We start from the raw sequence: 27,552 nt of genomic DNA, 5'->3' as shown, positions 1-27,552 counted from the left end.
TGACCGCAGCAGGGCTCGAACCTGCAATCTTCTGATAACATCACAATTGCAATCGAAGTCAGACACCTTATCCATTAGACCACGCGGCCGCTCCATTCGGTGCCAAATTTGTTGTTTTTTATATTGAGAGCAAATTTGGGACAAGGATTATATCAAGGTGTGGATGTCTGAAAACATGAGCATATTTTGAGTAATTAACAGATGCGCTGCGATATGGATATACACGGACACAGGCAACGTCAATGTAGCTTGAAACACAACAGTTTAACAATTCGGTAATCACAGCTGATAATCACACTCCTTTTTAAATGTACAGGATGTTCCGGATAATGAGAAAATAAGTTTTAAAGGGGCAATTGATGAACCGGAACTGACAAACATCCCGTTGAAACAGACACCGAATGATCCTGGACAGGAAGCACATCCCTCTTACACAGCTGTAGAATGGACCTTCACGGACGGCAGTTCCCTTTCAGAAGAATAAAGTGGGATTTCTATCATTCCTGAATGCAATTGTGCTGTGCGTGATTGAGCGCGGTTCTCATGAGCATGCGGGACTGGGACGGTTGTTGAAGGCACAGGTGATAGACAAGCAGGAAAGAGGGAGGGAAATAAACCCAACCCAGACAAAAAGACAATTTAAAACATATATATATATTTATCATAATAAGAAAATAAATACATTTACAATTTTATTGCAAAAAATTTAATTTGATTTGACTGAAATAAATAAATAATTGTTTCTTAATCTATATATTTTTGATTGAACGAAGTCTGTGCGAATGCATGAAATCCACTGGAAATCAGGATTTGCAGTCAGTAAATACCCAAACACAGTAAGCCCATGGTGTAAGACAAGCCACGATGGAAGATGTGGGCAACAATGGCCATCTTTTAAAGTCGCGAGTGCTTTTCTGCACGTTAGTTTGCTCTTCGGCCCATCGTGCATGTGCTGACTCTCAGAGACCGATCTCATGCGTCCCCCTCTCCATCGTCCTGCTAAGATTTTCCCTTTGATGAAGTGATTATTTTTTGAGACATTACTTCACCAACGATCTGCATCCTTGTCAGTAAAATGGTGAATTTGGCAATGAGATTAAATGTGATTGAATAAAAAAAACGAGGGGATAATGTTTAACACAATAACGACGAAGCTGGGGGCATACTGGATCAGCAGTCCATTGCCTGAAGCTCTCAGTCACATTGTCTCCTATTAACTGCAAAGTCAGACATCCATCCCCTAATTTTTGCATTGAAACAGAAATAATGTGCACGAAAGTCTACTTCACCGCTGGTTTTGCCTGTGCGACCAGATCGACAGTGATGAAAATTTGCCATTAGCTTCTTAAAGCAAACAGCCTTCCTTTACTTCAGGTGAGTGACTGTCCGAGATGGTTGGTTTTGAGGCAGAATCAAAACAAAGAATATAAATTTTCATGCGGCGCGTTGGCTGACTGCGGCAGGGCTCGAACCTGCAATCTTCTGATAAAATCACAATTACAATCGAAGTCAGACACCTTATCCATTAGACCACGCGGCCGCTCCGTTCGGTGCCAAATTTGTTGTTTTTTATATTGAGAGCAAATTTGGGACAAGGATTCTATCAAGGAGTGGATATCGGAAAACATGAGCATATTTTGAGTAATGAACAGATGCGCTGCGATATGGATATACACGGACACAGGCAACGTCAATGTAGCTTGAAACACAACAGTTTAACAATTCGGTTATCACAGCTGATAATCACACTCCTTTCTAAATGTACAGGATGATCCGGATAATGAGAAAATACGTTTTAAAGGGGCAATTGATGAACCGGAACTGACAACCATCACGTTGAAACAGACACCGAATGATCCTGGACAGGAAGCACGTCCCTCTTACACAGCCGTAGAATGGTCCTTCACGGACAGCAGTACCCTTTCAGAAGAATAAAGTGGGATTTCTATCATTCCTGAATGCAATTGTGTGTGCGTGATTGAGCGCGGTTCTCATGGGAACGCGGGACTGAGACGGTTGTTGAATCCACAGGTGATAGACAGGCAGGAAAGAGGGAGGGAAATAAAACCAACCCAGACAAAAAGACAATTTAAAACATATATATATTTATCATAATAAGAAAATAAATAAATTTACAATTTTATTGCAAAAAATTTAATTTGATTTGATTGAAATAAATAAATAATTGTTTCTTAATCTATATATTTTTGATTGAACGAAGTCTGTGCGACTGAATGAAATCCACTGGAAATCAGGGTTTGCAGTCAGTAAAAACCCAAACACAGTAAATCCATGGTGTAAGACAAGCCACGAGGGAAGATGTGGGCAACAAAGGCCATCTTTTAAAGTCGCGAGTGCTTTTCTGCAGGATCAGACAGAAGCTGCGTGTGCTGTGAAAGAGGTCAAATGTAATATAACCAAAGCAGGCAGAATAGAAAAAGCGCATTAATTGTGAAAGTTACAAAGTAGGGAATGTATGTAAATATAGGCATATATAAATATTTATACACGTACAAACATAAACAAATTCAGTCAGTCAGCCTTGACTTATCTTGTCTTGATTTGATTTGTATTTGAAAATAAGGGGGAAGGAGTTTAACATGTCACACAGCCCATCCGCAAGCTCTCGCTAAAATCGCTATGTTTTATCCAGCTTTTACCACTAGGTCGGAATATTCAGCTCAGATTTGCGGCGTTGCAAAAGCTTACCGGCCCGCCTTCTAGTTTCACTGAAATTATGATGTCAATCGTCATGCAGCGCTCTACCATCACCCCGGAGGGAAAATTAGGCCCTAACGCCTCATTATACGCCCTCCCCTGGAAACGGCTTAAAAACCAGACATTCGCAGGGTGCAGCAGGCAGTATTTGCGGCGTATTTAAATAGATTGATGAGGATCCGACATCGCAGGTCACATTGACTGTAACAGTTGTACACAGCACACTAGCTGAAGTTCTGACTTGAAAGCGGCAGTTTTGTTTGACATTACAGTGTCCTAACAACGTCAGTGGTGTGAGTTAAAGATCTCATGATCTCAGGTGCGAAGTCTGACTTTTTCGACGTGCAGTGAAAATCAGTAATTTAAGGAAAGATCATGAGGCGTGAACTGGCTAGAATAGACTGGCAAATGATAATTAAAGGGCTGACGGTGGATAGGCAATTGCAACCATATAAACATCACATGGATGAACTTCAGCAAGTGAACATCACTGCCTGGAGTAAAAATAAAACGCGGAGGGAGGCTCAACCGTGACTAACGCGGGAAATTAATGATAGTGTTAAATCCAAGGATGAGGAATATAAATTAGTGAGCAATATCAGCAAACCTGAGGACTCGGAGGAATTTAGAATTCAGCAGAGGAGACCAAAGGGTTTAATTAAGAGTGGGAAAATAGAGTATGAGAGGAACCTTGCCAGGAACATAAAAACTGACTGCAAAAGTTTCTATATATATGTGAAGAGAAAAAGATTAGTGAAGACAAACGTAGGTCCCTTGCAGTCGGATTCAGGTCAATTCATAATGGGGAACAAAGAAATGGCAGACCAATTGAACAAATACTTTGGTTCAGTCTTCATGAAGGAAGACACAAATAACCTTCCAGAGGTACTAGGGGACAGAGGGTCCAGTGAGAAGGAGGAATTGAAGGATATCCTTATAATGCAGGAAATTGTGTTCGGGAAATTGATGGGATGAAAGGCCGATCAATCCCCAGGGCCTGATACTCTGCATCCCAGAGTACTTAAGGAAGTGGCCCTCGAAATAATGGATGCATTGGTGATCATTTTCCAACAGTCTATCGAATCTGGATCAGTTTCTATGGACTGGAGGGTAGCAAATGTAACACCACTTTTTAAAAATGGAGGGAGAGAGAAACCGGCTAATTATAGACCGGTTAGCCTGACATCTGTCGTGGGGAAAATGTTGGAATCAATTATTAAGGATGAAATAGCAGCACATTTGGACAGCAGTGACAAGATCGTTCCAGGTCAGCATGGACTTATGAAAGAGAATCATGCTTGTCCAATCTTCTGGAATTGTGTGAGGATGTAACTAGTAGAGTGGACAAGGGAGAGCCAGTGGATGTGGTGCATTTGGACTTCCAGAAGCCTTTTGACAATGTCCCACATAAGAGATCGGTCTGCAAAATAAAACCACATGATATTGGGGGTAACATACTGACGTGGATGGAGAATTGTTTGGCAGACAGGTACCAGAGAGTCGGATAAACTCCCCATTTCAGAATGGCAGGCAGTGACTACTGGAGTGCCGCAGGGCTCAGTGCTGGGACACCAGCTCTTTACTACATAAATTAATCATTTAGATGAAAGAATTGAGTGCAGTATTTCTAAGTTTACAGATGAAGCTAAACTGGCTGGCGTTGTGCGCTGTGAAGAGGACGCTAAGAGGCTGCAGGTTGATTTGGACAGGTTAGGTGAGTGGGCAAATGCATGGCAGATGCAGTATAATGTGGATAAATGAGAGATTATCCACTTTGGTGACAAAGCAATGAACGCTGAATATTATCTGAATTGCGGCAGATTAGGAAAAGGGGAGGTGCAATGAGACATGGGTGTCATGGTACATCAGTTATTGAAATTTGGCATGCAGCTATAGCACCAATAAAGAAGGCAAATGGTATGTTGGCCTTCATAGCTAGGGGTTTTGAGAAGTGGAGCAAGTAGGTCTTACTGCAGTTGTACAGGGCCTTGGTCAGGCCTCACCTTGAATATTGTCTTCAGTTTTGGTCTCCTAATCTGAGGAAGGACTTGCTTGCTATTGGGGGAGTGCAGCGAAGGTTCACCAGACTGATTCCAGGGATGGCTGGACTGACATATGAGGAGAGACTGGATCAACTGGGCATTTATACACTGGAGTTTCGAAGGATGAGAGGCGATCTCATAGAAAGATATAAGATTCTTAGGGGACTGGACAAGTTAGATGCAGAACGAATGTTCCCGATGTTTCAATTGTGAAAATTTTGCAACAATCCTACCCCAAAACCAACAAGCCGCCGACAGCGAGAAGCGTAGGTCTCAGACTCTGACGGTAGTTCACTATTAGGCCCATCCTGCATGTGCTGTCTCTCAGAGATCTATCTAATTCGTCCCCGTGTCCATCGCCCTGCTTATGTTTCCATTTGATAAATATATTATTAATTTGAATCATTACATGATCAAGGTGCAGCATCGTTTTCATGAAATGTTGAATTTGGCCATGACATTAAATATGATTGAAAAAGTAACCGAAGGAGTCAATTGTTTAACCTGTACAGCATACTGGAATAGACGTCCATCGCCTGTCGTTCGCAGCCACCTCGTTTCCTATTAACAGCTACGTCAGCAATTGAATTTGCTTCTTTTTTGCAGTCAAACAGAAATAATGTTAAAGAAAGTCTACTTCACCGCCTGTTCTGCCCGTGCAACAGGATCGATATTGAAAATGTGCCATTACCTTCTTAAAGCAAACAGCATTCCTTTCCTTCAGGTCAGTGACTGTACGAGATGGCTGGTTTTGCGGCAGAATGACAACAAAGAATATAACATTTCCCGCAGCAAGTTATATAACGCGGCACGACTCAAATCTGAAAATTTCCGATAACGTCGAGGTTACAATCGAAGTCAGATGCCTTATCCATTGAGCCACGCGGCTGCTGCCATGAGGAAAAAAATTGTTGTTTTTTATATTAGGAGCAAATTCGGGGCAATAGCTCTGCAAAGGAGTGGGTTTTGGAAAAGATGAGCATATTTCAAGTAAATGAACAGAAGCGCTGCGATCTGGGTGCGCACTTTAGCTGGGCTTCGAACATGGAACACAACAGCTTAACAATTCGGTCATCACAACTGAAATCAGACTCCTTTTCAAAATATACATAGTGATCCGGGACTATGCGAAAATCTGTCTTGAAGAGAAAGATTGTGAACCGAAACCTACAACCATCCCGTTTAAACAGACACAGAATGATCCGGGACTGCAAGCACATCCCATTTACACCGATGTAGAATGACCCTTCACTGATAGCAGTTCTCTTTTAAAAGAATAAAGTGGGATTTCTATGATCGCTGAAGGCAACTGAGCTGTGCGTAAATGAGCGTGGGTCTCAGGACCACGCGAGGCTGGGAAGGTGATTGAAGCCCCAGGTGATAGACAGGCAGGAAGGACGGAGGGAAGTAAAACCCTCCAGAAAAAAACCAATTTAATGACATTTATCTACTTAATTTTTTAAGAAATATATTGATAAGAATTTCAGTTAACAAAAATTGAAATTGATTTGATTTCAATAAATATATCATTAATTAATCATGTATTTATTTTTTGATCGAACGAAGTCCGTCTGTGTCTCGATGTTTACCATTGGAGATAAGGGTGTGCACGCAGTAAATACCAACAGGCACTGTCAGCCCATGGTGGAAGACAAGCCACGAGGGAAGATGTGGGAGGCAACGGCGATCTTTTAAAGTGACATGTGTCTGTCTTCTGTTTTTCAGATGTGCAATGTCAGCATCCGACAGCAGCTGCTTGTGCTGTGAAAGTGGACAAAAGCAATCGAGTCCAGTGCAGGCAGATCAGAAAAAGCATATGTGTTGTGAAAGTTAAAAAGCGGGGAGGTATACATTGTACATAAGTATACACTCACACACACACACACACACTTATATACTTATAAATTTATATATATATATATATATATATAAAAACAAAGTCAGTCAGTCAGTCATGTCTTGTATTGTCCTGTTTTGATTTGATTTGAATTTGAAAATAAGGTGGTTAAATTCATCATGTCACAAAGCCCACACGCAAGCCCTGGCTGAAATCCGTATGTTTCTAACTTGTGTTTTTTGCATTTTTTCAGATGTGGAATGGCAAGATCCCACAGTAGATTCTTCGCCTGTAAGATATTCCACGAAGGAGTGTTCAAGCAAAACGGCAAGTCTTCAAATTCCATGTAATGCCTTTTTTCACACATGATATGAAATGCCATGCACGATCGCACAATTTGTTTGCACTCTCTCCCTCTCTCTCTTACACAAACTCACAAACAAACTAAAATTCCTACACCCTCCAAAGGCAGTTTTTGAAATTTGAAATTTGAAATCAGGAATAGACAGCACATCCCTTTTAAACAGACACAAAATGATCTGGGACTGATAGCATATCCCTTTTAAACAGACACAGAAATTTGCGGGACTGTAAGCAAATCCCTGTGAAGCAGATACAGAATATTCTTGGACTGAAAGTTCTTTAATTTTAAAACAGCCCAGAATAACCCGGGACTGAGAGCAAATCGCTTTGAAAACAGACACAGATTGATCCTGGACTGACAGCATATCGGTTTAGACAGACACAAACTGATGGGTGACCTCTCGCATTTCCACTGTGAATATCACAAAGAGAGATTCATATCCCTCGACCAACGAGCAGCCGCCAGTAAAGTGCGTAACCCATTCTATATTAAAGCGGCATATTCTGACGGTAGTGAAGAAAGCTATTCGGCCCAACGTGGCTGTACTGTGTCTCTGAGAGAGCCGACAAATTAGTTCCCCTCTCCATAGTCATGCGAATAACAACATCAGAATGTAAATTTTACCTTTGATGAATATATTGGGCCTGAAGTCATTGTGCTCGGCTTACCCCAGGCGCTCGGCTGCAAATAGTGAAAACGTTCCACACCTACCTTTTGCTCCTGCACCCTCCGCATCTGAGACCTTCTCTTCCCGCGATTCGCAGTGCATTCACGTCTTGGAGTTGCGGAGGGAGAAGCTGGATTCACGTGGCTCTGGACAGCCAATGAAGGTACAGTATTATCATTGGTAATAATAGCATCTGGGAAGTAGGGATTCTCAGTATTACGAATGAAAACGCCCCCATCACCCAAACACACATAAAAGTAAAAAAAAAACACCTCAGGTATGTAATATTAATTTAAATTTAAGTTAACAAATGTGTTGGAAAAAAATATATTATTCGGATTTTTTTAAATGTTGATATTTAGGGTTTAAAATAAACCTTCCTTAGTGGACAGAGTTTTCATACATAAAAATGTTATTACATTTTATTTCTATATGTTTTTATATTTTTTACATGTTATAAAACACTTACGCTGATAAAAGCAGGCTATGCACCTTCTTTTCCCAGGCGCAAGCAATTTAAGGACATTCGCTGGGCAATTGATGGGCGAATAGTACATACTCACGCGATTGTCATTCTCCTGAAAAAGCGTTGTGTCTGACAAGCAAGAATTTGACATTGGAAAACCTGGTTTTCAGTGCATGCACCTCGCACGCCAAAGAAGGGCTTTTGTGGGTCCTTGCCGGTTGCGTAATTACTCCGTGCAGACCCAGTGAGGCTGGAATTACAGGCCCTATATTCATTTGAGACATGACATAACCAAAGTACAGCATCCTTGGCAGTAAAATGCAAATTAGACCATGAGGTTTTATGTGATTGACAAAACAACAAGAGGCTTCAAACGTTTTGCACAATAAGGACGAGTATGGGATTCGGAGCCACGCATGCCGATCACAATGGATTAGCAGTTATTCGCATTAAACTCTGGGCCACCTCCTCTCCCGTTTGAATCAACGCTAGGCATTCAATGCCCTGCTTTTTGCATCCAAACAGAAATATTCTGCAAGAATGTTCACTTCACCGCTTGTCCTGCCTATGCAAGCAGATCGACAATGTTGAAAATGTGCCATCAGCTTGTTAAAGCAAACGGCTTTCATTACTTCAGGTTGTGTACACACGTGGAATTAAATGCACCAGATACAGCAGAAGTAGGAGCTGCTGAAACAGCGGAGTTAGGATATTCATAAAAAGAATGAATTGGGATGGGGCAGCAGAAAAGGGGAACTAGGAGCTCCGGAAACACAGGAATTCGGAGATCCGAAACAAGGTAATTAGGAGCTCCAGAAACATCAGCATTGGTTGATCTCCAGAAAAAACGGAATGAGAGTGCCCTAGAATGATGGGAAATAGGATCAAGAAACAGTTGAATTCGAATCTCCAGAAACACGGAGAATTAGGATCAACAGAAACAGGGGAATTAGCACCTCCAGGTACGGGGAAATTAGGAGACCGTAACAGAAACCTGAAAATTAGTAGAGAGCTCCATAAACAGGGAAATTACGAGACAGCTACAGTTAAAATGGAATTCTTAGCTCCAATTACTGGGAAGTTAAAAGAGGGCATCATAATCAGGGAAAGTAGGAGCGCCAGACATAGGGTAATTAGAAAGAGGAAAATTAAGAGCTCCAGCACTTTCAGTTATAAAGCAGGGTAATTAGGAGCAGCAGAAAAGGAGAGTTAGCAGTTGAAAAAAGAGGTGAACTAGGATCACCTGATACAGGGGAATTATGAGGACCAGTGACAGGGGCATTATTTACTCCAAAACATGGGACAAAGATGCTACTGAAACAGTAGAACGAGGAGCTGCAGAAACAGTGTAATTGGAGCGCCAGAAAGAGGATAATCTGGAGTTCCTGACATAGGGAAATGAGGAGCATCTGAAACTGGAGAATTAGAAGCTGCTGAAATAGATAAATGAGAAATGCAAGAAAATGGAGAATTCGGATCTCCAGAAACAGACCCATAAGGAGTTCCTGAAACAGAGGGATAAGGAGCTCAAGAAACAGCTGAATTAGGAGCTCCAGAAACATTGGGATAAGGAGCTCCAGAAAAAGGGGAATTAGAAGTTCCTGAAACAGAGGGATAAGGAGCTCCAGAAACAGGGGAATTAGGAGCTCCTGAGACAGAGGGATAAGGAGCTCCGGAAACAGAGGAATGAGGAGCTCTTGAAACATGGGGAATTCAGAGCTCCGGGTACATGGAAATTAGGAGTTTCAGAAACAGGGGAATTATGACCATCAAAAACAGGGGGATTAGCAGATATTTCAGTACTTGCACCTCTAAATATCAATTATCAGGCACATTTTCTAAGTATAATATACTCTGATCCATCTTTCTTAGGTTCAATATGAAATAATTTACACTTTGTCACTGGGACCTATATCTGCATAGTTATTTTCACAAATACATAAGAAGCGTCTCTTTGCAACGTTATGTTGCAAGACACTATTTACAGTGCCAATTACATTTTTATTCACTAAAATTGGACGAGAGAGCGGAACTGGAAAGTGCCTCCCCGTTTGTTTGTCGTTCTCTGTCTCCTCACGTCTGTCTTTCTTTCTATCTCCCCATCTGTTTCCAACACTCTCTTACCCAACATGTCACTCCGCGTCTTTCGCGCCACTTGTGTAACCCCCGTCTGTCTTTCTCTGTGCACCTCCCGCCTGTCTCTCCGTCTGACTCCCACTGTCTTTTGCTTTCCTCTGCTGTTATCTCTATTTCTGTCTCCCCATCTGTGCCCATCAGTCTCTCCCCCTCCTTCCCTCTCCCGTCTGTCTCTCGAGTCTGTCCCTTGCAGTTCTCCGTCCGTCTGGCCCCGCCGTCTGTCAACCTTTCTCTCTCACTGTCTGTCTCTGTCGTTACCTCCCTGTCTCCCTCCTGTTTAGCTCCCCCGTTTGTCACCCTCTCTGTCTCCCCAGTCTTGCTCTCTCCCTCCTTAACTTTTCTGTGTCTATCTGGTTCGTCTGTTCTATTTCTGTCTTGGCCGTTTCCCTCTGCTGTATCTCTCTCCCCTTCTACATCCTCCCGTCTGTCTACCACCATCAGCCTCACACACTCTGTATCCTTCTTTTACATTTCCAGTCGGTTATCTACACCACACGGTCTCTCGCTCTCTCTCTATCACCTCCTGTAGGTCTCTCTCTCTCTCTGTCCCCCCGCCCCGCCGCACTCTATCACCTTCCAATCTCTCGCCTGTCTTTCTCTCGCTCTCTCTGCTGCCCCTCTGGCTCACCAGTTTTCCGATTCCCGTCGAGCACCGTCTCAGCCTTTGTCTTTGTGACATATCATCTACCTTCCGCAGCCTGTCGCAATGCACCATTCTTCCAGTCAATCACTATCCCAACACACCCAATTTGTTGCTCTCTCTCTCTGTCTCTCGCTCCCCCAGCTCTTTTTCTTTGTCTACCACGTCATTTTCTCCCTGGCTTTTCTATTTCTGCCCATTTCTCTCCCGCGTCTGACCCACTCTAACCCTCCACACCTGTACACACTTCTTCATCAAACCCGTCTGTCCCTGTCTATCAATCTCTCATTATCTCTGTCACCGTCAAATGTTTATCTCTCTTTACCTCGCCGATCTGTCTATCTGACTCCGCCTTCTGGTTCTCTCCCACTTTCTCCCCACGTCTGTCTCCTCACTGTCTCTTCATCTCTGTTACTTTGTTTGACCCATCTATTACCCCGCCGTCTGCCTCTGTCTCTATATCTCTCTCTGTCGGCCTCTTTCCCTGTCTCCAAAGTTTAAAAAAAAATTAATTCAGAAATGTGGGCGTCGCTACCAAGGCCTTCCTTCCTTTATTGCCCTTCTGAAACTGCCCCGTAGAAGGTGGTGGTGAGCCGACTATTTGTAACCGCTGCAGTCCGTGTGGTGAAGAGACTCCCGCAGTGCCGACTTTGTTGCTGCAGTTTGATTCAACTGAATGTCTCGCTGGGCCATTGTAGTGGGCATTGAAGTGTCAACCACATTGCTCTGCGTCTGGAATCACGTTTAGCCCAGACCAGGAAAGGAGGGCATATTTCATCCCCTAAAGGACATTAGTGAACCAGATGGATTATTATGACAATCCAGTATTAACATGGTCATTTCTGATACTAGCTCTTTCAATCCAGATTCATGAAATTAACTCAATTTAAATTCTGCAGCTGCCGTGGCAGGATTTCAACTTGCATCTCGGCGATCTTCAGACCAGGCCTCTGGATTAGTAGTTCAGTAACATTCCCACTCTGCTACCCTGTGGTTTCTCTCGCTCTCTCTCTCTCGGTGTTTTCCAGGTCTGTCTCCTCCTTCTTTCTCCACCACCTGCCTCTCTCTGTCTTGCCATCTGTCTTTTTCCACCGCCAGACTCCATCACTCTATCTCTCTCCCCAACCTCCTACCCGTGTCTGTCTCTCGCTCTGATCCGCCGCATGTCTGTCTCATTCTGCCTCCTCGTATGTCTTTCTGGTCCTGTCTCTCCTGTATGCCTCTTTCTCTGCCTCTGTCTCCTCATCTGTCTGCCGTTGCTGTCTGCCCCATTTGTTTCTCTCGCGGTTTCGCCCTGTTTGCCCCGATTGTTTCACCAAACTCTCTATTTATCTGTCTCTTACACGTCTGTCTCATCCCTCTCTCCCACTCTCACTGCCTCACCCCACCGTCTGTCTCTCTCTCTTTATCTCGAACTCAGCCCAGTGTGTTATCTTTCTGGCTAACGCCCTTCTGTCTCCCCTGTCTGTCAATTACTGTCCCCTTCCACCATTCAACCCCGTCTGCCTCTGTCTGTCGCTCTCTATCTGCATTCGTCAGTCTTTCATTTCTGCCTACCCTGTCTGTAACGCACTTCCCCCTTCCATCATTCTCCGCCGCCTGCCTCCTCCCTTCTGCCTTCCACGTCTATCTCTCTTTTTGTCATCAATCATATCTCCCACCTACCCAGTTTGTCTCCATCCGTTTCTCACCTGTCGGTCGGTCTTGCCGCCCACTCCCCTCAGTATTGTCGCTCTCTATATCCCCCAACATAATTAACTCACTCTGTCATCACTCCGTGGCATCGAACAGGAAATTAGAGGTGCATGCAATAAGGGTGCAGCATATAATGGGTGACTTTAATATGCAAATAGATTGGGCGAACCAAACTGGAAGCAATACGGTGGAGGAGGATTCCTTGAGTGCAGATGGGATGGTTTTCTAGACCAATATGTCGAGGAACCAAGTAGGGGGGAGGCCATTTTAGACTGGGTGTTGTGTAATGAGAGAAGATTAATTAGCAATCTCGTTGTGCGAGGCCCCTTGGTGAAGAGTGACCATAATATGGTGGAATTCTGCATTAGGATGGAGAATGAAACAGTTTATTCAGAGACCATGTTCCAGAACTTAAAGAAGGGTAACTTTGAAGATATGAGGCGTGAATTGTCAAGGAGAGATTGGCGAATGATACTATTTTCCCTGTGATGGGGACACCCTGCGCAGATATGTGAAAAAGCTGGTTTTGATAAAACTCCAGAGACCGCATGGCAGTGCGCTGGGACAAAAGACCTGTCAGTCATCCATTGACAAAAGAGCTGTTGGCTAGGAAGGGGGGCCACTGACAAAGCCACTCTAATTTGTAAAAGCACTTCTCACCTCCATCTCAGAAGGAGACACAGAACAATGACCCACCAGCCTGGCCAGCCAAGGAGGAGCTGGGTCTTTCCCAACACAAAGGCTCAGAGAGATGCCCAGACTAAGGGCCATCAGCCCAATGCATGGGTGGGATGGCCCATCACTGACTAAGTAACCGTGCTTAGAAACAAAGGGGTTTTAAAGTTTTGCGGGAAAGATAGGGGTAGCAAGACTCCCAGAAAGACAGGGTCCTTTCCACTTTATTTTTAGCTTGGAGCTTGGTGTGAAGCTTGCAGCTTGTAACTTATGTCGAGAGAGAGCCCGCTCTCCCTCTTGCTCTCGCTCCACCGATCGATGCAGCAGAGGAAGGGGCCGCAGTACTGCAGAATAAGCCACAGAGACTGAAGACCAGGCAGTGACTTCCCACAGCTGAGCTGAGCAAGGAAACGGGCTGCGTGTGGTGGTGAATATGGTCGCGAGTGTCCCAAGCCAGTAACCAGATATCCCAGGCCAGCTGGATAAGGGCTCAGGGTTTTCTCAGAAGTGAAGCTTTTCAGGGCTATTCTGGGGAGGGTAATTCATTGGTAGGGGTGGGGTTAGAATCCACCAGGGAATTACTGCGTGTTACTAGGTTTATTTCTGTACTGTATGTATGTTGTTTGTAACCGGGATTTTAAACTCCACAGAGACATTTCGTTTAGCAGTGCATGTTTTAGCCAGTGTATGTTACACCAAATAAATATACTATGATTTATCACCGAAGCAGCCCTTTCCGTGACTCATTTAATTTACACTCTGAATAATAATTCCCAGATCTAGAACTTTCGTAAGGTGGGGGCAATTCAAACCGTCCGTCTGGCAATTGAGCGAGGATCACAAACACTTTCAATATTTACGAAAGGATATACTTGCTTTGGAGGCAGTTCAGAGAAGGTTCACTGGGTTGACTCCGGAGATGAGTGGTTGACTTATGAGAAAATGTTGAGTAGGTTGGGCCTCTACTCATTGGAATTCAGAAGAATGAGAGGTGATCTTATCGAAATGTATAAGGTAATGAGGGAGCTTGATAAGGTGGATGCAGAGAGGATGGTTCCACTGATAGGGGAGACTAGAACTAGGGGGCATAATCTCAGAATAAAGGGCCGCCCATTTAAATCTGTGATGAGGAGGAATTTCTTCTCTCAGAGGGTTGTAAATCTGCCGAACTCACTGCCTCAGAGAGCTGAGAAAGCCATGACATTAAATAAATTTAAGACAGAGATAGCTTCTTAACTGATAAGGGAATAAGGCTTATGGGGAAGTGGCAGGGATGTGTCCATGATCGGATCAGCCATGATCATATTAAATGGCGGAGCATGCTCGAGGAGCCATATGGCCTACTACTGCTCCTAGTTCTTAAGTTCTTATGTTCTGAATAGCGACACACACAAAAATGCTTTGATCATGGTTGCACCTAATCTTCACGTTTGTCAAACAGTTGGCTCCTTGGTCTCGGGCTATGATTCTCCCTTCGGAGTTGTTCATTGAAATTTACGAGGGATCCCAGAGGAGCCCTGATATTGCTCGCAAATTTTGAAATTGCATCGAACTTTTGGAAAGAAGGACTTCCATTTCTGCAGTGCCTTTCAGGACCCATGTCACCCCAAAGCGCTTTAAGGCCGTTGAGTTATGTTTGAAGTGTTGTAGTTTGGCAAAAGATGTTCCCAGATCACCAAACATGAACCTCAAATCTTTGCAAAGGAGTTTGGTGCAAATAATCAGGCCTCCCAGGGACTTGGACTTTCTTTGAATAATTTCTGCTTGTTCCCGCATTAAAGCTTGAAACAGCAACAGGGCTTCCATCTCACGGGAGGTTTGGGGTTGATGTGTGTCGCTTTCAATCTTTGAAATTTCACCAAGCAAAGAAACGGTGAATCCAACTGTCCCTGTTAGCATTTAGTTCCTGTTTAATCACAGGAATATCCGCAGTCAGGAGCTGAAAATGAATTCAAACCGAACACCGGCTTCGGGACAATCAGAATACTTTGTCACAGACAAGGCACTGGAGGGCTGGAAGGTAGATCACACCGGTTGTGGGAGAGCTGGTTTGCGGTGACATGGATGTGTCTGCCGTGTGCGGGACCAGACTGCTTCCACACATCCACAATGAATGTCCCTCCATTTATTTGTGAAAAGTACCACTGAGAGTGGACAAGTTCCATCCCGGTCAGAGCAATCTGAAGCTTTAACTGTCTAACACCCTGGTTTGGGATGCCTTGAACCTTATACTTCCATCAGTCTCTGTGGCGCAATGGGTTAGCGCGTTCGGCTGTTAACTGAAAGGTTGGTGGTTCGAGCCCACCCAGGGAAGAAGTGTTTAACTGTTTTTCCCCGAGTATTCGGTGCCGCACAGTCCCAGCTTGTCATTGTGCGTTTTGGCTGCACGAATCTATTCCGCAAATGTTGCCAGCTGTGCTATTATCCAATTAGTTCCCAATCCAATATTTTATGAGCATTCAGTTCACGTAAAACGATAACAATTTTTTACATGGATCATCTTCCTCCATCCAGCCCACTCGAAATAAATTATGTTATTGGGTTTAAAGAAACTGGTGGAAATTGATTCTGTTGATACATAGAAAGAACTGGAACTACGGTCTCAAGTGCTCCTCCTATCAAGAATCGGCACACACACAATCAATGGTTTGACAACTGAGTCATAAACACTTACAATTTTAAACCATTCTCATACAGCGTGTAAATGAGATAGGGATAACACTTCATCACATGTAAAGAGAAAATGAATGATTGAAGATACCACTGTTCCTCAGTAATGATATTATTATTTATTTCATTCTGAAGAAGGTTATCGGCTAATTAACGGTGATTAAAAGAATTCTTACTTTTGCACGTTGGCTGCATGTCGTCAATATAATTAGGTTTTGAATTTAAAAATGGTGTTCTAAAATTTATCGCCGAGACCTGGAATCAAAGCTGTTTTTCGGTGGCATAAGGAATGGTTTTACCCAATCATTTAAAGATGATTTCAAAGAATCACGTGGCGTTAAATTCACATCATGGTTACGATTTGTTTTGGTGTGAAACAAGTGGATTAAAAAGGGCAATAATGTTAAATACAGAGTAATGCTACCACTACACAGTCACATCAAAGCCTCCCAGTGCAGGTACAGTACACGTTAGACACAGAATAAAGCTTCCTCTACATTGTCCCATCAATCTCTCCCAGGACAGATCCAGCACGGGGTTAGATACAGAGTAAAGCTCTCTCTGCACTGTCCCATCAATCTCTCCCAGGGCTGGTACAGCACGGGGTTAGATACAGAGTGAAGCTCCCTCTACACTGTCCCATCAATCTCTCCCAGGGCAGGTACAGCACGGGGTTAGATACAGAGTAAAGCTCCCTATACACTTTCCCATCAATCTCTCCCAGGGCTGGTACAGCACGGGTTATGTTAGCACAAATCTTTTTCTGGAAGAATCACTCGACATTCGGGGTCGGTTCCAATCCCAAAATGGCCTTTATTACACAGGTGGGGAGAGAGCCTCTGGTCCAACTCCAGGCATTCCACTCCACCGAACAAAGAAATTCATCGATATTTATATGTTTTACAACAGTTCATTACAATTACTTAGCCCATGTCAGCTGGACACAATCCAATCATAAGGACTATAAATTACAAATCGATTCGACTGGGACAATGGAATTGGCCCCCAGGCACCAGGGGACTGTCTGATCACCTCATGTTTTAGCTGGGGCTTATTCATGGCCTCGTGAGATTCTCCAGATCCCCTTATCTCTACTGTCCTTGGGTTCTGTCTGCACCTAACCTCCTTATCATTATACAGTCACAGGAATTTCTTTGTTCAGTATTCTGCTGGGACATCTTGTCTGTGGTTTGTTGATTAAGGACGTTCAGCTGAGCTCGCTCTTTCCAGTCTTCCTGTACATGGAACTGCAGTGTCATCAGCTACCCAAAAATGTATCCAAGCTAACTGTTAGCTGAATTCCCCTAGTGCTTTGCAGAATCCCTGGCAGCCATTTTGTATCTGGTTACCATTTTACACATACATATATGCATACATATATTAAGCAGGTGCCTTTGCCTTTGCCCTACAACAATCCCCCCTTTCGGTAATGGACTAATCCTAGTCTCCTTTAACCGACAACATTATTTTTTACTCGACTTATATTTTTATGTACCACCCGGTACTTCCTGTCACAACGTGCTGGCCAGTCACGTGGTTCAGAAGTCCCAGTTGCTTAGATCAAATTGATATAGTTCAGATTCCCCTGTCCCACTGCTGGACAAGTCACTTTATTTACTTGAGCCCTTGTTCTGATACTCCTTTGTCGTGCATAATGCCTGCAGGATCGACAGGCCATGACTCTCCATGTTCGTAGTAAGACCAGCTGTATCCCTACCAGTATGTGTGATATTATTCCAATCCAGGGGTGGATATTTACGTTCATGCCCCAGTCCCTGACCCTCCTCCACCAACTCTGGTTTTGTAATTCTTGGTCAGTATCCTTCTCCAGTATTTCAATCTTTGCCTGTAGTTAGTTGTAGAGTCTGACACACTGGCCTACTCTGAGTCTTAGTCCCCTTAATGACCTTCCTGAGTCTGCTCTGCCGTTCTAATAATCCCTTCATCACCCCTTCAAGCTGCTCCACCCTTTCATTTAGCCTTTGTATGTCCAGTGAGTTTACTGTGGAGGTTCCAGCATTAAAACGGTCGCAACATCATTAACTATTTCCCTCTTAGTCCTATGAACTGGCTCCTGTCCTTGGAATCTACTGGCACCCATGGCATCGGCAGCCTGCTTTATTCCAACTTTACTTAATACATTATACAAATTTCTTGCCTGTTCTGTACAATATTCCGGCATCTGTATACCTGAGATATTGATCAGGACAGGCACAATTTCATGCTTGACATTATCATACAATAGTTCACCCTCATTGGACAGCACAATCCAATTTTCCGGTCCCCTTGTAATTGTTGGACATGACAATTCCATGGGGAGTGTGGTGGTTCTTATGGGGCGTGGTGTCGGAGGGGGTGAGAAGCATACATACAACGATATTGCGGCAGCCTCTACCTCCTCATAGTATCCACACAGTCCCACCCCCTCTTTGTGGGTGACTAACGGTTGTGGCTGGGCAGGAGGCATGCAAATTATTCCTAAGGTACATTCATCGGGCCGCCCCGGCCTCCCTTCGTCTAATGCAACTGCTCCTTATACCCGTGGAGCATCGCACACATACTCTATTCTTATCCGGATTCATTGCAGCCACGCGTTAAAATAAGTTCTGTCCTTGCTCCAGTCCTTGACTGCTGGAATGCATATTTCGTCAGTCAAAGTAAACAAAACCCTATAGTTGATACAGTTGTGTCTTTCTTGCGTGTGCTGCATCTCTCGTAGTCCGTCTGTATTATCCAGTGCTTGTGTGTGCCTCAAGGTTCCCAATATCATGAGTCCCCAGAGTCGAAGTCACCACTGCGGTCCCATCGCTGTGATGGTTTTATCTGCAAATTTTAAACAGATAGCCTGGTCGTCACCAGGTGTTAGGTTCTGGTCTACTTGTGTCGCCGTCACTCTGTGGAATCGGAGGTAAGGGTTAGGTTATCCATATTCTTTATAGTCGTAACACCTCGATCACTTCATGTCTCTATCTGGGCTGCAGTCTGTTTTGTATTTGAGCCTGCTGTGCTCGAGCCTGCACGATGACCCATCTAAATATTATCCAAACTCTAATCAACACCAATGCCACCATTATTCCTCCAAACATCGCAGTCTGCTTTACTGTTAGATGGGCAATGGCGGACATTTAGAGACCGCATGGATGAACTACAACAATTGTACATTCCTTTCTGGCGTAAACATAAAAAAGGGAAGGTGGCTCAACCGTGGCTATCAAGGGAAATCAAGGATAGTATTAAAGCCAAGGAAGTGGCATACAAATTGGCCAGAAATAGCAGCGAACCCGGAGACTGGGAGAAATTTAGAACTCAGCAGAGGAAGACAAAGGGTTTGCTTAGGGCAGGGAAAATGAAGTACGAGAAGAAGCTTGCAGGGAACATTAAGACGGATTGCAAAAGTTTCTATAGATATGTAAAGAGAAAAAGGTTAATAAAGACAAACGTAGGTCCCCTGCAGTCAGAATCAGGTGAAGTCATAACGGGGAACAAAGAAACGACGGACCAATTGAACAAGTACATTGGTTCGGTATTCACTCAGGAGGACACTAACAACCTTCCGGATATAAAAGGGGTCAGAGGGTCTAGTAAGGGGGAGGAACTGAGGGAAATCCTTATTAGTCGGGAAATTGTGTTGGGGAAATTGATGGGATTGAAGGCCGATAAATCCTGATGGACTGCATCCCAGAGTACTTAAGGAGGTAGCCTTGGAAATAGCGGATGCATGGACAATCATTTTCCAACATTCCATTGACTCTGGATCAGTTCCTATCGAGTGGAGGGTAGCCAATGTAACCCCACTTTTTAAAAAAGGAGGGATAGAGAAAACAGGGAATTATAGACCGGTCAGCCTGACATCGGTTGTGGATAAATGATGGAAACAATTATTAAGGATGTCATATCAGCGCATTTGGAAAGAGGTGACATGATAGGTCCAAGTCAGCATGGATTTGTGAAAGGGAAATCATGCTTGACAAATCTTCTAGAATTTTTTGAGGATGTTTCCAAATAGTTGTCAAGGGAGAACCAGTTGATGTGGTATATTTGGACTTTCCGAAGGCTTTCGACAAGGTCCCACAAGAGATTAATATGCAAAGTTAAAGCACAAGTTATTGGGGGTAGTGTGCTGACCTGGATTGAGAACTGATTGTAAGACAGGAAGCAAAGAGTCGGAGTAAATGGGTACTTTTCAGAATGGCAGGCAGTGACTAGTGGGGTACCGCAAGGTTCTGTGCTGGGGCCCCAGCTGTTTACATTGTACATTGATGATTTGGACGAGGGGATTAAATGTAGTATCACAAAATTTGCGGATGACACTAAGTTGGGTGGCAGTGTGAGCTGTGAGGATGATGCTATGAGGCTACAGAGCGATTTGGATAGGTTAGATGAGTGGGCAAATGCTTGGCAGATGAAGTATAATGTGGATAAATGTGAGGTTATTCACTTTGGTGGTAACAACAGAGAGACAGACTGTTATCTGCATGGTGACAGATTAGGAAAAGGGGAGGTGCAACGAGACCTGGGTGTCATGGTACTTCAGTCATTGAAGGTTGGCATGCAGGTACAGCAGGCGGTTAGGAAAGCAAATGGCATGTTGGCCTTCATAGCGAGGGGATTTGATTACGGGGCAGCGAGGTGTTGCTACAGTTGTACAGGTCCTTGGTGAGGCCTCACCTGGAGAATTGTGTACAGTTTTGGTCTTCTAACCTGAGGAAGGACATTCTTGGTATTGAGGGAGAGCTGCGAAGATTCACCAGACTGATTCCCGGGATGGCGGTACTGACCTATCAAGAAAGGCTGGGTCAACTTGGCTTGTATTCACTCGAGTTCAGAAGAATGAGAGGGGACCTCATAGAAACGTTTAAAATTCTGACGGGTTCAGACAGGTTAGATGCGGGAAAAATGTTCCCAATGCTGGGGAAGTCCAGAACCAGGGGTCACAGTCTAAGGATAAGGGGTAAGCCATTTAGGACCGAGATGAGCAGAAACGTCTTCACCCAGAGAGTGGTGAACCTGTGGAATTCTCTACCACAGAAAGTTGTTGAGGCCAATTCACTAAATATATTCAAAAAGGAGTTAGATGTAGTCCTTACAACTCGGGGGATCAACGGGTATGGCGAGAAAGCGGGAATGGGCTACTGAAGTTGCGTGTTCAGCCATGAACTCATTGAATGGCGGTGCAGGCTAGAAGGGCCGAATGGCCTACTCCTGCACCTATTTTCTATGTTTCTATGTCTCCCCTCCCCCTAGTCTGTCTCTCTCTCTCCCTTTCAAAATCTCTGTCTCGCTTTCTTTCTCTCAGGACTGTCTCCTCTGCATCAAAACCACCTGTCTGTCTCTCTCTTTCTGTGACATGCACGTAACTGTCTCCCCCTGCCTATCAATCTCTCTATCACCTTTACCAGGTGTAAGATTTTGAAGGAGATCTTCCAGGCAAGAGTTGAGAAAATCGCGCAAATCTCCGACCTCAAGCACCCTTCTCTTGGAGATGCGTTGGATCTGTCACAAGGCATTTTGACTGTCCCAGTGCCAGTTTTCGGCGCAGGCACGTCGCGCTCTGAGAAGCGCACTTGAGGGGCCTCGACGGGTGCGTGCTTTATCGTACGTGCCCTTATGGACCTCAATTGTTGGAAGTTTGGCAGGCTCTCTGTTGCCACGTATTTCCATCAGTCTGAAACAGAACGTGACAAGTAGTCAATGGCGATTGCAATAATTATAAATCTTTCACAGCATGTGATGAAATTAATTTATTAAGCTTCATTTTAATTTAATAAATCCCGGAATGGGCGTCGAACATGTGCCGACAAGGAGCGAGCGCTGCATCCTAACCACTAGGTGGCGGTCACAGGGGTGAGTAAACATTGATGTCGAGAACTCGTGAACCAGTCAGGCGGCCTCTGTGAGAATGTTTAAAGGGAGAATGTTGAAAGTAAACTCGTCGCAACAGCAATGGACTGCAATTAATAAAAACAGCCAATACCTGTGTTTTACTCCGGCAGACATGGCGGAAATTAAACGTGGAAGTTAACCGTTTTGAAGATTGAATGTCTTTTGGAACTGGCTCGTTTTATTAATTGTATAACATATATTTATCTTAAATACTTGGATATTTCATTGCAGTCCTCTGCTGTTGCGACTTTACCAGAACAACAACAACAATTTAGCTCCCAGATTAATGCGTGGTAACCGCATTGGTTTCAATACTCACAAACTGGTGCTTTGGGATTACAATATCGGACCGTATCTGGATTGCATTGTTGACGCTTCACGTCAATCAAATTTAATCACAACGCCGTCATCAGTAAACTTTCCATAGATGCCGCCTGACTGGCTGAATATATCCAACATTTTCTGATTTCATTTCAGATTTACAAGATTCGCAGTTCTTTGCTTCTGAAACGAAAAAGTAACATATGTTGACGTCATTGGGGATTCGAATGTCAGTACCTTTCTGCACGGCAAACGTGAGTCATGCGTGGTGTGTATCCTCCCTTCTGCCAGGTAAAGAACATCACTGAGTGGGTGCAGAACATTTTCAGGGGCGAAAGGGAGCAGAATAAGTCGTGATCTATGTGCTAACCAATGACATAAGTAAACAAGGGGATGAGTTCCTTTAATCAGATTTTCAGGTGCAATTGAGGAAATTAATGAGCAGGACCACAAAGGAATTCTATGGATTATTCCCAGTGCCCCGCGCTATTGAGTTTAGAAATCGCAACGTATGTCTGGATAAACGGTGCACGAGGTTGGGCTACAGAATCCTGGGGCATTGGGACCAGTTCTGGCGCAGGAGGGACCTTTTCCAGTCGGTCGGATTGTACATCAATAGAGTTTGGACCAATGCCCTCGCGGGAAGTTTAACAACTGGGGCGGGTGAGGGGTTGAACTAATTTGGCAATGGATATGTGTACCAGGATGAAACATCTGTAGATGTTGTGATTATGCCTTTATTCACAAGTCCAGATGATTTTTATATTTTAATGATAGCAGTGAACGTGGCCTCAGACAGCGCACATCAGCCCATCCTTGGGAAACGATAAACCCCGGTTCGGCTAAAACTTCCCTTACACTGAGCACAAGCAGAGGAAACACAGGCACAGCAGAATTTGCTGAGGACCGCAAGGAGTAAAATATTATTTGATCAGAGATAGCTCTAAATATATTTTGGTGTCTCTGTGTTAAGTTGCAAATTGTTCTTTGGGATCTAAATATATTTTGTATATCTGTGTTAGTGTTTATGTATTTGAATGCAACAAAGTTATTTATAATAGTATTGTGGTGCATCTGTGTTTGTTATATATGTATTTTCTGTGTATATCTTTGTATCTATGTTACCTGTAAACACCTCGCAAATAAACGTAAATACAATTATAGCACGGAGATACTTAGAGATAAATTCATAAAGAAAACAGACATAAAAACAAATACATTTAGAATAACACATATATGAACACAAATAATTTGATTTTCAATGTTCCGCAAAATTTTATTTACAACTCACAGATAGATGCACAAATATATTTATAAATTTGCCGCACGGACTTCCAAATTCATTACAAATAACAAAACATTATACAAAAAAATAAAACACGTCTATGGCGAAAATCTATGGAGTCTCAATAACTGAAGGTTTCTTGCAGAGAGTCGGCACAGACACGGTGGGATGAACAGCTTCCTTCTGTGTTGAATGATTCGATGATTCTTTGCCTTCTTCCTCGTTAGACAGATGGAACAGGCAGCTATAAGAAGGGAGTTCTAAGACCCCAGGCTGTGAAGCTCTAGTGGCGCAACCGGTTAGCGCGCGGTACTTATAAAGCAGTACAGGCCCGGGAAATGCCGAGGTTGTGAGTTCGAGCCTCACCTAGAGCAGCCAATGCTTTTGCATGTGATGATTGTACTTTTCAGAGTTTGAGGCCGTTTCCTATTTATCGATCTCTCTTGTCTCTTCCGCCATGTACCAAGCTGCTGTCTGTCTCTCTTGCTGCGGTTATCTCAGTGTCAATCTGGGGGTTATTTCTGAATGAGTACCCGTGCCTGTTCCCCACAGGAAATAAATGAGGGGATCAAACAATTCCTCATCTGGCACTAGGGAGCGAATGAACCAACATTTATTAGACGATATAGTTTATTGTAAATATAACATTCCCTCTGAGTGAGAAAGGTTCAATTATGTACAAAACCAAACTATGATCACAACGTGTTTCCAATAAGCCGCCTTTTAATATATTGTCGCAAGCGCTACCATTGTAGATCAAGGAGTTTCATAATTAATAAACATAGAAATCAAGCAATGAAACGGTAGAGATGGTTCTGAGAATGTGGAATGCCCTCGCCCAGAGCAACATTAAAAACAAGGTTTAAAAACTGGCAGCTTGCAGGAGGAAGGGAAGAGAGGAAATAGAGCCACAGAAAAGCCACAGGAGTTTCGGAAGCTTCGGGCGTTTTTCTCTGACCACAGCATAGTTGCGCACGGCACGTATATTGTTGCTGTTAAATATGAATAAAATGCTACGTTTGTTTGCAGCTGTTTCTGTTTCTGTCCCTTTTAACTAATTCTTAATTCCATTTGTCTGCAATGATTCCATAAATCTTCATATCCTTGCCTAACAAAAATCGATCAATGCGAAACTTGAAAATGTCAATTGCCCCAAGCTCGATAGATTTTTAGGGGAGGAATTATAAGACAGGTTGAATAGGCAGCTGTATGGTGGAAGCACTAATACCACACAGCATCAGCACATAACTCCAGCGACGGAATTGGATATGGCGCAGTACTTATATGACAGTGTAAGCACCTAGAAATGCCGAGGTTGTGAGCTCGAGCCTCACCTAGTACAGCTGATCGCTTTGCTTGGGACATTTCGACAGTAATCGAAGGTGCAATTGATGTATCCCCAAATGTTACCTACATATTCACTGTGTTATTCCAGCACACAATATTGCAACGGAGGATGAAAAATTTACATATATGTGGGATGGAGTGGAGGCGTTTTGACATTTAATCAATAACTCTGATGTAAATAATAATGGGCCGGAAAAACACTCGATTTCAAAGAGAAGATATGTAAACGCTTTGGTTATCTCCACATAATTCCTGCACCACATTCAAAAGAAACAATGATTTTCCTGAACATTTCACTAAAAATGTTGTGCTCAGTATTGCAATGGCTCGTGCATTGGACTTCTCGCTGATTCAGATCCACAGAAACATTCAAACTTATTGATTCGATTCGCATCAAAGTCCAAAAGTAAATTAATAGAATGGTTACCGCTGAGCAGGAGGCCATTCGTCCCATCGAGAGCGTGCCAGCTCTCAGCTAGTTCCTCTCCCCTGTCCTCTCCCCATAGCCCTGCAGGATAGGATTGGCTTGTTCCGGGGCTGGAAAGTAATTGTTTGCAGCAAACCACAACTGTCTGCGATAGCCGGAAGGTTTAATGTTTTGGGCCTGAAATCCACTCAGGTTTACCTGCTCTCCGCTACACTGTTTGAAGCTCCGTTCAGTGCTTGAATAAGTAAGAGCTGCAGCTGCCGGGCTGCATTTCCCTCTTGCAGAGCCTGAGAGATCCGCCAGGGCAGGAGGCACGTTTAAACTGTCGCCCAATTATCCTTTACGCATTACAACATTTCAAGAGAGCAAAAAGATTCCCCTCAAGCTGCAATGATCTTTTCTGTTATTGTCTTCGCATGCTTCTTTCTATCTCTCCTGTGTCTGCCTTTTATATTTCTCTGCTTTTCGCTGATTGGATTCTCACTTTGAAATGGACTGCCTGGGCTGATCTAACCAGCAACAAGGTCAGCAATGGGTATCGAAAGACGTGGACTATAGGACAGGAATGGTGTAAATTATGGGCAAATATACTCACAGATATGTCCCTTCGCGCTCGCAGTGAAATAAAGCAGCACCGCATATAGTTGTCTTAACGTAGAGTGTGCCTCAAGTGGATGCCGACACAGACGACAATATAAAGCTATTAATGCTTCAAAATCTTATTTGATAATACAGGTCACGTTTCAAAACTAGTTTTGTAAAGACATTCCAATATTGTTGTATTGGAATAGTCAGCAATGTTCGCACGGCAGTTGGATGCCAGTTGGAAGCTGGCTGAAAGAACACGCAGAACATTCACTTTCTGCTGAGTCGACCATGAGCCTCCATCTTGAAAATGGTTCTCCAGTCCCACGAAGAGGGGATTAAGCATCATGGGAGTTGGATGGGACTCTGCCCACGTGTATAGCAGGACGTGTAGGCGGCATTTATACTTCCTTAAAGAACAGTAATGACTCAGTTCCAGAATTTGCACGCACCACTCGCAATTCGGCACAAGGATGAGCCGAGCCGATCACGTGGAGTTAATACAATTCTTCCAGTCAGTAAATTCAGTTGGCATATCAAGAAAAACGTAAGAAATCACCGTGACTTAGTCATTGAGCGCGCAGCATAATGGATAAGGTGTTTATTTCTGATATGTACCATAATGGTACCAGGAAATTACAGTTTTGATAAGATTTGGATTCAAAGCCTAATTTATGTAATATTCAGTCAAATGCTTGGAAGGTTTATCAGCAACAAACGCTTAACAAAGTAAATTGACAGAATCGATTTGCACTCCATCGCCTTAACCTCTCGTCTGCCATCTAGCACAACTCAACTATTCCATTTCAGGCTTTTTACATCCATACACAATTACGCTGCAACAAGTCCCTGTCACGACCTGTCCTGCCCGTGCACCCAGATCAACAATGTTGAAAATGTACAATCAGCTTCTGTAAGCAAACGGCCTTCAGTTACTACAGGATGCCTGTGAACTGTCTCCTCAAAAGATGAGGTGCGGGCCCCTTTTAAATAGACCAGGCAGCCTCGCCAAGCCGGTTTCAAAATGACCAAAATCGAACTCTCTACAGTTATACCACATTAGGAGTACTGTGTGCAATTCTGGTCGCCATATTATAAAATAAACTAGCAAGACACTGGATAGGGTGCAGAGAAGATGGTATACTATCAGGAAAGAATCGACAAGCTCAATGTATTTTGTCATGAAATGAGAAGCCTGAGTGGTGAACTAATAGAGCTCCTTAATATCTTGAAAGGTTTTGATAGCGTAGATACAGAGTGGGTCCACTTGTGGGGAAAGTATGACACAAAGATTAGTGGGAAAGTGGGTGTGTGGAGGACACAGAGAGTTTGAAACGAGATTTAGACAGGTTAAGCCAATGGGTAAGGTTTGACAGATGGAATACAATGTCGGAAAATGTGAAGTCATCCACCTTGGATTAAAACAGTAAAAGGGAATATTATTTGAATGGGGAGGAATTACAACATGCTGCGGTGCAGAGGGACCTGGGGCTCCTCGTGCATGAATCCCAAAAAGTTAATTTGCAGGTGCAGCAGTTAATCAGGAAGGCGAATGGAATGTTAGTCTTCATTGCGAGAGGGATGGAGTGAAAAAGCAGGGAGGTCCTGTTGCAACTGTATAGGGTATTGGTGAGGCCGCACCTGGAGTACTGCATGCAGTTGTGGTCACCTTACTTAAGGAAGAATATACTAGCTTTGGAGAGGGTACAGAGACGATTCACTGGGCTGATTCCGGAGAGGAGGGGTTTACCTTATGATAATAGACTGGGTCTTTACTCGTTGGAGTTCAGAATG

The 27,552-nt window shown here is 43.7% G+C and overlaps 4 non-coding genes across 4 annotated transcripts; 2 read left to right on the top strand and 2 right to left on the bottom strand.

Annotated features, from left to right (window-relative positions):
• On the bottom strand, window positions 1–89 carry trnar-ucg (transfer RNA arginine (anticodon UCG)). The gene is given in 2 exon segments: window positions 1–36; window positions 53–89. It is a non-coding gene; the product is annotated as a tRNA-Arg (tRNA).
• A 1,362-nt stretch (window positions 90–1,451) lies between these two features.
• Window positions 1,452–1,540, bottom strand: trnar-ucg (transfer RNA arginine (anticodon UCG)). Its single transcript is given in 2 exon segments — window positions 1,452–1,487; window positions 1,504–1,540. It is a non-coding gene; the product is annotated as a tRNA-Arg (tRNA).
• A 13,940-nt stretch (window positions 1,541–15,480) lies between these two features.
• On the top strand, window positions 15,481–15,554 carry trnan-guu (transfer RNA asparagine (anticodon GUU)). The gene has a single exon. It is a non-coding gene; the product is annotated as a tRNA-Asn (tRNA).
• Window positions 15,555–23,679: 8,125 nt separating this feature from the next.
• On the top strand, window positions 23,680–23,773 carry trnai-uau (transfer RNA isoleucine (anticodon UAU)). The gene is made up of 2 exons: window positions 23,680–23,717; window positions 23,738–23,773. It is a non-coding gene; the product is annotated as a tRNA-Ile (tRNA).
• The last annotated feature ends 3,779 nt before the right edge of the window (window positions 23,774–27,552 follow it).

This window comes from Pristiophorus japonicus, unplaced genomic scaffold, assembly GCF_044704955.1.
Source record: "Pristiophorus japonicus isolate sPriJap1 unplaced genomic scaffold, sPriJap1.hap1 HAP1_SCAFFOLD_210, whole genome shotgun sequence".
In the NCBI taxonomy this organism is placed as follows: Eukaryota; Metazoa; Chordata; class Chondrichthyes; family Pristiophoridae; genus Pristiophorus; species Pristiophorus japonicus.
This window is presented reverse-complemented; position numbering and strand designations above follow the sequence as displayed.